The sequence below is a fragment of the Hippichthys cyanospilos genome, chromosome 14 (genome assembly GCF_059441005.1).
Source record: "Hippichthys cyanospilos isolate Australia breed blue-spotted pipefish chromosome 14, RoL_Hcya_1.0, whole genome shotgun sequence".
In the NCBI taxonomy this organism is placed as follows: domain Eukaryota; kingdom Metazoa; phylum Chordata; class Actinopteri; order Syngnathiformes; family Syngnathidae; genus Hippichthys; species Hippichthys cyanospilos.
The window spans coordinates 17,365,977-17,377,519 of NC_142382.1; the positions used below are offsets into that span (position 1 = coordinate 17,365,977).

Consider the following 11,543-nt stretch of genomic DNA (forward strand, 5'->3'; position numbering starts at 1 on the left):
CCTCTCTGTCATTGGAACATAGTGCAATGAAGAGTAAAAGTGTGTGTGAATGTATGTGTGCAGTCTTTCTCATTGCTGGTTCGCATGTGTTGGGTGCTCAACATACTGTGTGTAATGCCTGAGACACTCGCATCCCTGAATGGCATACTCAATTCCATGCAACTCAATTTTATTTATAGAGCAACTTTTTAGCTATAGAGATCTGCTGTTTTTGGTTTTAAAAGCCAATGAATGGTGACAAGACACAATTTAGCAGCTTTAATAGCTTTACTTGTCAGGGGAGCCTGCTTAAGAAGTTGTTTGTAGGTCGGATACAGGAATATGAAGATGTGGCCAACCTTGTAAGCATGTTGTTTCAGGATGTTATTTTACCTCGTTGGAAAGCTTACGTGCTGATGGTACTTTGGAAGAACAGTCCTGTGGTTGTAGAGGTTGGAGTCCCTTACTGTGATGACTACAGCATCCGGCTGTTTGGTCTCGTGTTGCTGATGACGGCATGCCTAGTGCGCTAGTGGTGTGAGCTTGTGGTGGTATGTCAACAGCTCTCGAACTCATGAGGCAAGTAGAAAGGCCTGCATTTCACCATTGGCAGTTCAATGTCTGGAGGAAGCAAGCACAAGTGAAGGAGGAGGACAAGGTTAATGAAGGAAATTACACATACATGTATTGTGCCTATTTTGCAGTGGTGGACCATCAGGCCCAGCAAGGCCTTCTCTGCTGGCCTAACATAACCTGACATTGTTATCATAACTATAATAAACTATAATAATTATAATAACTGTAATGAAAGGCAATTTAATTTTCAATTCATTTTTACAAAATGTATATATAATTTTTTTAATTCATAAAATTATACTCATTCTGTTTTTTCGTGTCACATTACATCCATTTGGTTACGCTCCTTCCAATGTTGTAGTTTTAAGTTGGAATTTTTAGCCAATTAGAATTTAGCTAACTTGTGTTGCCAGGCTGTATGTAAACCGCCTGCTCCCGGAGGCGCTAGGGCACTCGCTTCAACAGTTGTGGGCTTCTCCGCAAGCGCAGATGGATATGTGAGCGGCCTGTATAACTTAATAAACAGCTGTAATAGCCAACCAAGTCATAAGATCTAGAGGCCTCATGTTGAACGTGACGTGAGTGGATGCTCACTGTGGGAAGGCGGTGCAATGCTCAATAAGCAAGATACGCTGTGTTGGCTTTGTCTGATTGCTTTAGAGGGGTAGCATAGCTATTAGCTAACCTGTTCCGACTTGGCCATATTTCTGACTGGGCTACCAGGGACATGAGCTAACCCTGGCAAATAGTTCTCTTGGGGATCTTTTTTTTTTTTTTTTTTCTTTTGCAAAGGATTGATTTAGTGTTTGGAGCTACACTGGATTTGCAAACTTCAATTGTTTAACCAAGACAGCAATGAGATACCAAAGCACGGCTGGACACACGCACTACGGTGCTTTTAAAAACTTCTTGAGACACCCGAGTGGATATACAGTATTGTACATTTCAATTTGAAGGTAAAGAGAGCTCGATGCGCTACGATGCTTTTAAAAAACTTTTTGGAACACCCGAGTGGATACACTGTACATCTCAGAGTGAAGAGAAAGCTTAAGCATGAAGAGGTCAAGAAAAATTAGGATATACTGGAAAGACTGATTGATTGTGACCGCCGTTTGTTTTAGTGAATGCAAACTTTTTCTTTATTTAATGTTTCATTTTTAATATGTTTGTTTTATTTTATTTCATTCATATTCAATTGATAGTAAAGAATAAAATGATGTTCTTCTTATATTAAACTGCGATTTGTAATTTAGACCATAAAATTTCCTGGATATTTATTTTAAATTATTATTAATTTTTAAAAATTTTGACAGCATCACGAATAACAACACGTTTTAATGGCTGATGTGGGTTTATTGATGTTTGAAAGCTCCGGAACATAGCCTGTGTAGCCCAGTAATGCGTACGTCTGTGCATGATGGCTATTTATTCGAGAGTCTGACATCACAGAAGGCGTACGTGTGAAAGTCACAGACCGCCACTGCTATTTTGATTGTATTTAGTTTTTCTGTTAAAAGCATTTTATTGTTGTTTATCATCATCATGCTCCCGATGGCGGGGTACTATGATGGGCAAATTTACATTTATGACCAGCAATGGCAAAAGGATCCACATATGCCAAAAAAAAGGAACATTTTCTCTTAATTTTTTTTAAACCTACACTTAATTTCTTTTAAAATGATACACAATGCATGGTGGCACCTCAAAAATTGTCAGGTTGAAAATTCCATAGCAACTAGATTTTTGGGAAAACAATATTAACTTAAAACTTTTGAGAAGTAATTGAAGACCTCTGAAAAGTAAATTCCAATATAAGGTAAGGACATCATCTGAAATTTTAAGCCTTTAAAAAATAGGGGAAGTTTAAACTCTCAACGGATGAAATTGCACTAAAACGGTGAACCGCAAAACAACGATGAAGATCCTATTAAGCTTACATTTAATCTCCTGAGGCATCATCTGCCAACGTTTGATTGTTTTATTATTGCTACTATTTTTGTTTTGTTTTAATATCAATTACCCCATGGGGCATTCTTATCAAGATTTTTCTGACGATAGTTTACCATTTAGTGTGGCTTTTCCCAAGAGAGTGTTATTTTATCATAGATATTATATCTCAAACAGAATTGGCCAGAAAAAAAATGCTTTGATGGTTCAACACTTATTTTCTTTTTGTATTCGACGCAGGAACGCCATATATCACTTCCTCTGTGTTGCATGCATTATGGGTTGAATGCAGAACCAATTACAATGATCTTTTCATCTTTAAAGTTAACGATGTTCCTAATACAGCAAAATGTTGACTTGTCAGTATGCCTTGAATAGTTCGTCAGAGACGCACATAGTTTTGTCTTCATTAGAAAACGTTGCATGAAATGATTACATTGAGAAGTGATCAAAAGATTAAATTATTTACATGACATTTTTGAGAGGCATTTCAAAACTTTTCCTCTAAAGCCAATAGATAACTTACACCCTCGTCCTCCAGTGGGTGTTTTTCTGCTTAAATGTAAGCAAAGCACAGTGTGTGCAACATACAGTAAATTGCTTTAAATAGATTGAATCATAAGTAGAAAAACAACTCAGTTAACTGAAAAGAGTTTGAGAAACTGTTCATCAACAATATTGTGCAAAGATAAAAGATGCAGGTGATGGATTTATTTTCTTTTGTTCGGATCCCACTCGGAATGTTTTATGATTAATATTAATGTTAATGTGTTATGTTTAAATGTGATGTTGTACTGTTTTGGACAGTATCAAAAATGAATCATGCATGTGAAGTTGTTTTTTCAATGTTAGATAAATATGTACCATGATTTTAGTGATTCTGCCCACCTGGGAATATATTTTCCTCCATGACTTTGACATCCCTGATATACAGTGTTCCCTCTCTACTTTGCGCTTAGCTTTTCAGTGATTTGCAATTTATTTATTTATTTTTTCAAAGGACCTTGGAGTTCACCATATATTTTGTTAGAACTGTCATATTTCTGGGCTCTTTTGTTTCCATTTGAACTATGTATCACTTGAATTTGTCATCAACTTTTCTCCTGCCATGTCTAGAGAGATTCTCTGGAGCCCTTAAACTCCTAAATAACATGTGGAAGTGTAGTCAAAGAAATGTTAAACTGCTGGGAGATGGTCTTATATACAGTACTTATCCATTATAGTGCTTGTCTATAATTAATTTTGTTACAAATTCTGGTATTTTCTATGTTACCATGTATAAGACACCCCAACACTTTGGAAAAAATGTAAAAACTATGGAAAAATAGAATAAAACTCATCTTTTGTAAACATATTTTCTTGTGTTCATATCCATAAGTTATATATTTATTGCACGTTAAGTTAAATGTGTTCCAGATTTTCCACATTGTGAGCAGTCAGTGAATGCCTCAGCAGTGTACTGTAATGTTGGACACACTCAAAGCAGTTGTTTTTCCTTTAGCTTGCAACGTGGTTTGAGCTCATTTTACCATAAGTACCCAAAGTTGAGCAGCATCCATATTCCACCAAGTTTATGATTGTGTGTATATGCCAAAAGACTGCAATTAATAAGTCAAATGGAATACCTTTCAGTGTCTCTAATGGTGCACTCTAAATTGAATCAGCAGGAGACATCATACCTTTTACATGAGAATATTTTGTGCATGAAAAAGGATGGAGTCAGATGGTGGTTTAGTCTGCTTGCTCTTTTTATTGAAAACCATGCTGTAACAATCAGCTAACGTGAGCTTTAGTTAGCTGTGACAGGCACTTGCTGCTAACAGCCAACTGACATCCACATCAAGCTCATTTTGTTACGGTGTTCACTGTAAGTTAGAATATGGCCGGTACAAAAATGCACGTCTGTGAGTCAAAACTCTGCTAATATGGCAGACAGATCGTACTTCCTCAAACAGTTTCAAATAGGCATGAGCCGATAACTGTAATGGCAATATATCGCGAGTTTGAAGGCACGGTTATTTAAAACCGTTCAAATCTGACAAAAGCGGTAAGCTTTAAAAATACTGTAATTTAAAAAATCGCCACGTCGTCTACCATAACCAGCAATTTGCAACCTGCAGCAGGAGCCTCCTGCCGAGGTTTTGACTCATACTCTTTGGTTGCCGCAGCCAAACTTCCTGGTTTGTCACAATACCATTGTAAGTTAGCTACTGCAACTACCTCGGCTAAAGTGGCTAATATGCTTATGCTGCTTTTTCTGCCATTCCTGTTATTTCAATCGAAGTAGCAGTTGCCCACACCACCTTATCCACGGCAACTCTTCCAACACCACACTATCGAGCTATAGTGCAGGTAAAGAAAGCATGTATATATATATATATATATATATATATATATATATATATATATATATATATATATATATATATATATATATATATATCTGGGATACCATGATGTTTTTGCTCAAGGCTATCAGACCGTCAGATTATGATACCCCCCCCCCCCCTCCCCGTGCATAGTTTTGAATTGAAAAAAAAAAGTTCACGTTTATAGGATGCACTCATTAGTTTGGCCCTCATTTTTGTGAAACAAAGTATGTCTTTTTTACTGGTCACCCTTTAAAGCGAGTGTGTGTAATTTTTCACATGCACCTATGCGAGATTTTGGGGCACTCTGGTAAATGCAGCAAAACACACTCCTCCTCTGGCTGTCCCTATCTATAACAGACATGGCGACTTCCGGAGGAGTGCCGCCCACCATGTAATATAATTTATCGATAACTAGACCTACGATTATATTTAAATCATACTGTTGATCATTATGAAGTTTTTGAAATTTATAATTATTTAATGTATTCATTTTTTAATGAAAAACGGTCTAAATCTTACATATTGTCACTTTAAATATACTGAGTGACTACTTATAAGTTTGAAGCCATGTGATACAAATTGAAGTTCACATGTAGAGAAACAAAACCCTAAGATCAAATTATTTTTTATTTGTCCCTGCCCTTTTCATTATGTTTATTTGTTTATTTATTATAAATAAGTCCATTTAACCACAATTCAAAAGCAATGATTGATTTTCAGATTTTTTTCCTCATATATTATTACAAGTATTTTTCTTAATTTCCTTTCATAACAGTTGTGTACTATCCAGCATAAAGCTGCATAGGCCCTTCAAAACACTGATGAACTAAAACATAGTTAAAAATCTAGGGGTCTCATTAAGCTTTACAAATATCATTCGATTGCAGTGATTGCCTTAAAAAGGTGTGAAAAATATTATTAAATTCCTAAGTTTCCTTAGCAAGGATGTGCTTCTCAGTATATTGTGAGTGCGTGTGCGGCACTTCTGGCCCCTAGAGCAGACCTGATGGCAGTGGAGTTGCTAAGGGCGGCCATACCATTAATGGACCAGCCAGTGCAACCAAGTGAAGGCAATGTGTATCAATAACCAGGAGACACTTCTGGTCTGGAAGTAACACTGGGGCAACCTGCTGTGCCAGAACTTTTACAGGTGCTAGCCGAACCCTGGGGCTACCTCTCCTTCTGCAGACACCCCTATCGCTGTCAGCACCTTCACCACATTCAGAAATATGATGAGGTTTCCTGTGCAAGTCTGCTGGCTGTTTGCCTTGGTAGGTGCCTTGTTTATGAAGGTTTACAATAGGAGGCTTGATGGTCCATAATATTCAGTTACATTAATAAATCTGGCTCAGGTTGTATTTGGAGAGAACATTTTTGTGTGTCTGTGTGAGACCCTGTTTCTCATGACACTCACGGTGTCATCAGATGCTTGGTTGAAATTCAAAAAGCCAGATTTCTAAGACTTACAAGCAATGCCTTGCCAGGTAGAAAAGTGCTATATAAGTGAAAGTCCATTTACTATTAAAAGAAAAAAAATAAAAACAGCCAGTCGTAGCTTGGTCATTCACTTTTCTGGTGTGTAACCTAGCAAAGCTATTGGAGAACACACATGATGGAATGGAATGTGCAATCTCTTTAATTACAGTTGGCAAATTGGAATTTTATATCTTGATTCAAATTGGCCCGAGGTAACGAGCAGGGGTGGGCAGACCTTTGAAGGTGCAGGGGCTTCAAGTTAAAAGTGGAGCACATGGAACAAGGAAAACGATGCTCTCGGCTTGTTAGCCAAGTCCATGGAAATGAATGATTCCTCTGGGTAATTTTGAGTTCACATTTACTTTTGTTTTATCGGCTTCATAGCACTTTTTGGTAAATTACAGCCCGCAGCCTCTACTGCCAGTCTTTGCGTGAAGTTAAGAAGATTTAACCGTCACCATAAAGTAGTGAAAATGCAGTCGTCCATCAAACCACCATACATTTTCTACATTTCTTGCTCTAATTAGGGTCGCGCCTAACTGGAGCCAACCCCGGCCAAGTTTTGGCACGGTTAGCGCAACCATCTTATACATACTATAAGGCAGTCTAAAATATTGTAATTTCTGTAGTCAGTGATGGGGTGTAAAATAATATTTAATACTTTTACTTCTCAATTTCTAGCTTAAAAGTTTTATACTCAGCTTGTGCTTTTCTTTTTCTGTTCCAATTTCATCAGCCTCTCTTGCCTTTACCCTCTGCTTTCTGGGGGAGTTAGGCTTTCATTGTAGAAAAAGAAGCTTATGTCAATGTGCTCCAGTAAAACCAGATATACCGTTTCAGACTGTCGACATCAAAGACAGATTATTTGTTGGAATTTTCTAGTTATAATACATTTATTCAGCTATGACTTCAATAGCTCTTTTAATCATTTTGAATTTCAATTTTATCAGTCACCAACACAAGAAGTTGGATTTCTTTCTAGATTACTGTATTTTCCACACTATAAGACACACCTGAGTATAGGGTGCACCTTCAATGAATTGCCCATTTCAAAACTGTTCTCATATATGAGGTTAATATGTCCCCAGCAGTTAACACTCATGTGGCAGGAATACACACGTAGTATTTTGCCACAAGTTCCAGCACAGGATACTGGTGAAAGTGCTTGCAACCGTAAATGAAACAGATCCGTGACATCACTCGCGTTGGTGAAAAAAATAACATAATAACATAAACCAAGTAGAAATCTATTGTAATTTATCACATCTTGCCTGATTTTGCATTGCTCACCCCAGATAACGTTTTAGAGCAGTGCTTCTCAAATAGTGGGGCGGGCCCCCCCTGGGGGGGGGGGGGGGGGGGGGGGGGCGAGGTAATGCCAGGGGGGGGCGTGGATGAAAAAGGCTTTGTTTTTGTCATGTGGAATGTAATTCCAATAAAGTAATAATTTTTTTCATTTTCTTTTAGTTTCAGGCACTTTGGTGCACTTGCTGCTTTTTTTTCCGTTTAAGCTGTAACCCGTATAAATGTGATAAAAATAATTAACAGTTGTTGAAAGTTGTTTTATATTGCGTTTTTCTGTTGTTAATGTTAAAAAGGATACGTGTAGGTATACTGAAACAATTTTCCTCAATAATAATCCTATTTATAGTCAGTGCATCGACTGGGGGGGGGGGCAAAAGGTTTTCTCTTTTCTAGCAGGCGCCTGGCAAAATATAGATGAGAAACACTGTTTTAGAGTTTCTCTATCTGTCAAGGAACTAAGCTAATATTCTTAATGCAGATTCGAGTGCATTGTCCTTACCTGTAGTAGGGAACTGTATTTGCAATCTATAATCTTAGGTCATTGGCAGCACTCTGCGCACCCAGTTCGGAGAAAGATATTTTAGCAGCACTTACCTGTTCATGACACAGCGTAGCTTTGAGTTCAAAGAAATGAGAGGAGATAAACTCTTCTCTGGCTTCCAGATGGCTGTGCTTCACCATGTTCAGATTAACTGCTGCACCGTGACCTTTAAAGCATCCCTTGTTGCACTCGTTGGCTCGATACCACACATTTTATCAGCACAGAAAAATGAGTGTGTCAGTCACCCAAAAACAGAACTTTACTTTAAAATTACAGTGGGCCCCCGGGTTACGAACTTAATCCGTTCAGCGGCTACGCTCGTATCTCGAATTGCTCGTATAGCGGGCAATCCAAACCCATGTTAATTCGTGAGTGCGTGCAACGCGCGCAGAAGCCTTAGGTAAAATCATCACGCTGTATACATAAATTACTATTAAGTGACATAATCTACTGTACAGTTGCATTAAATAACAAATGCAAAGGATAAATGACTTTTACCTTTGGAAAGACGTGACTTGTGCTGAGATAAGCAGAGATGAGCAGAGATGAATGCTCTAAGTCAATACGGTAAATCAGATATGCTATTGGTCTTACAGTGTCAAAGTAACTTTTTCAGTCAGGGTTTTCTCTACTTCCTTCCATCCCAACCAGCTGTGCCATCAAGCTAGATAAAGGCGTTCGGCCAATAGCATATCGGCACTTCTGTGATTGACGTGTGACACCGGCCAATAGCATCTCCGTGAGTGAGACCGGGTGACCTTAATCGACCAATAGCATATTGGCGTCTCCTTGACTGACTGATAATTATTTGCACTTTTTTTTTTTTAAACGGTTGGAATGTATTGACATTTTATTGATTAAAACACATTTAAATCTGTGACGATTTTTTGTCCTGCAATCGGCACACTTAATTTCATGTCAACTGTTTTTCCCGACGTGAATTGAGCACGGTGGAAGCGGAGAGGTGGTTGTGTGTGTTGCATTTGCTAGGCAGCACACTTATGGCTTGTTCGAGCGTCAGTTCACCTTTGGTTACAACTCACAAAATTGCAACAATGACGCTGTCCCTATGCATATCGGGATATCGCCGACTAACCTGACATGCAATCTTGTCTAGCAACCATTATATGGCGCTGTATCATCACCCGTAATAGGGTGCAGAGATTAACCTCTTGAGTTAATACGGCAACGCATATAGGCTATTGGTCTTACAGTGTTACAGTAACTCTTTCAGTCATGGTGCAAATCACGGAGATACTAAAACATCATCCTCTTATTTCTTCCTTTACCGCTGCTAGTAATTTTAGAAGCTATGTCTAACAGATAAAGTTTGCAAAGTCTTCAAAACATTCCGTTTTTCACTCATTTTCTCTACTTCCTTCCATCCTGTCCCATCAAGCTAGATAAAGGCGTTCGGCCAATAGCATATCGGCATTTCTGTGATTGACGTGTGACGCCGGCCAATAGCATCTCCGTGAGTGAGACCGGGTGACCTTAATCGACCAATAGCATATTGGCGTCTCCTTGACTGACTGATAAATATTCGCACTTTTTTTTAAACGGTTGGAATGTATTGACAATTAATTAAAAAAAAAACACACATTTAAACCAATGACAATTCTTTGTCCTGCAATCGGCACATTTAATTTCATGTCAGCTGTTTTTCCCTTTAGCTGTACAAACACTACACTTAAATGGTAATATATTTAGACACCGTGAGTGAGACAGTCAGTGTGAGATTGTAAGACCAATAGCGTTCACGTTACCGCCATAAGTATCTATTAATGATTGTAGATGACGCAACTGCTGAATATATTGACGTAGTTAGGCGAGAACATTTCTACATACTCAATGGCTGGTTTGACGGAATGCTCGCAAGACGAGAGGTTTGCTCGTAAGCGGAGGACAAAATTCTCCCTGATCCACGCTCGTAAGGCGGAATGTTCGCAAATCAGGATGCTCGTAAGCAGGGGGCTGACTGTACAGCAAAAATTACCTAAATTCCCAATGTTCAGTGCACCATGTGTATTATGCCCACCTCAGATTTGAAAAAAAAATATTTGTACCCATGCATAATGAACACCAAGACTTTTTACTCAACGTGCCTTTGACATCCAGTGTTTGGTATACAACACTGGACAATCCAGTGTTTGGTATACAACACTGGATTTCAGAGGCAAGTTAAAGTAATCATTGGAAATCAGAAATGTAAATCAAATGTAAAAGGTGTTTGGTCAGCATTTCTAATGTCGTGAATCACATTTCTGTATACGTATACTTTCACCAAGGGCGCTGCATCTGCTCATAATTAAAGGAAATACAATTTTTATCTCTGTGAGCTCAGGGAGTTTCCTCATGTCATTGAACAACTTCTTATACTGCAGTCTCAGTGTGCCATGCAACAATGTGCCATGCAACAGTTGGGACTAATATGTCATGTTTTGTTCTTCAGGACAAGCTTATCGGACACCTTATGGGTGAAATCTGAATATAACCCCATATCTAACTTTCCGTGTGAGCCAGGTTCTCGACATTTAAAGGGATGCTCAGGAGCCAATCTGATTGCATGATGGGAGCCCAGACCAATGAAGCCAATGCTTTGACTCCCAGATGGTGCAGAATGCCACTACTACCTGCGGCAGCTCACATCTGTCTGCCAAATTGCCACATATCCATCTGCAGAGTGCTGATCGCCAGACTTGCATCTAAACATTGTTAGTAACATTACTTTTTTTTTGTTTTGTTTTTTATTTAATGTGCTGTATACATTTCCTATGCACTGAGGGTGTAACTGTGCAGGTTAGAGGGAACATTGTGACATATACAGAAAAATTCAAAGAAAATAAAAAGCTTGTAATGGTACCCAAATTCCTTGTTTCCTGTGTTAGGAAATGATCTTTGATGTGCCACCACCGCTCTAAGAGTGTGCGCATTCGAAAACACAAACTGCTTCATTCTGACCATATAGAACAGGGGTGGGCAACTCCAGCCCTCGAGGGCCGGTGTCCTGCATGTTTTCCAGTTTTCTCTCCCTAACACACCTGATTTAAACCATTAGCTCATCAACAAGCTCTGCTGGAGCTTCAGAATAATCCTAATCATTTGATTCAGGTGTGTTTGAGAGAGAAAACAGGAAAACATGCAGGACACCGGCCCCCGAGGCCTGGAGTTGCCCACCCCTGGTATAGAAAGTCATAACATTGTTCAAGTGTGCTATTTGGTTATTTAGGGTGCCCACCAAAAATCAGCGCCCATATTTTATGTGTCTTACATGCTGTTAGACGCTTGGTTGAAATGCTCAGGATTGTTATCCAGCTTCTGCAGACCATTCCGATCGTCTGATTATT

The 11,543-nt window shown here is 38.7% G+C and overlaps 1 long non-coding RNA gene across 1 annotated transcript in view; it reads left to right on the forward strand.

The window, feature by feature from the left end:
• LOC148413198 (uncharacterized) overlaps window positions 1–11,058 on the forward strand; it is a 29,126-nt gene extending 18,068 nt beyond the window's left edge. Inside the window, exon 2 of the long non-coding RNA XR_015867804.1 lies at window positions 10,720–11,058. This is a non-coding gene — a long non-coding RNA (uncharacterized LOC148413198). The remainder of the gene's footprint in view (window positions 1–10,719) is intronic.
• Window positions 11,059–11,543: the final 485 nt, after the last annotated feature.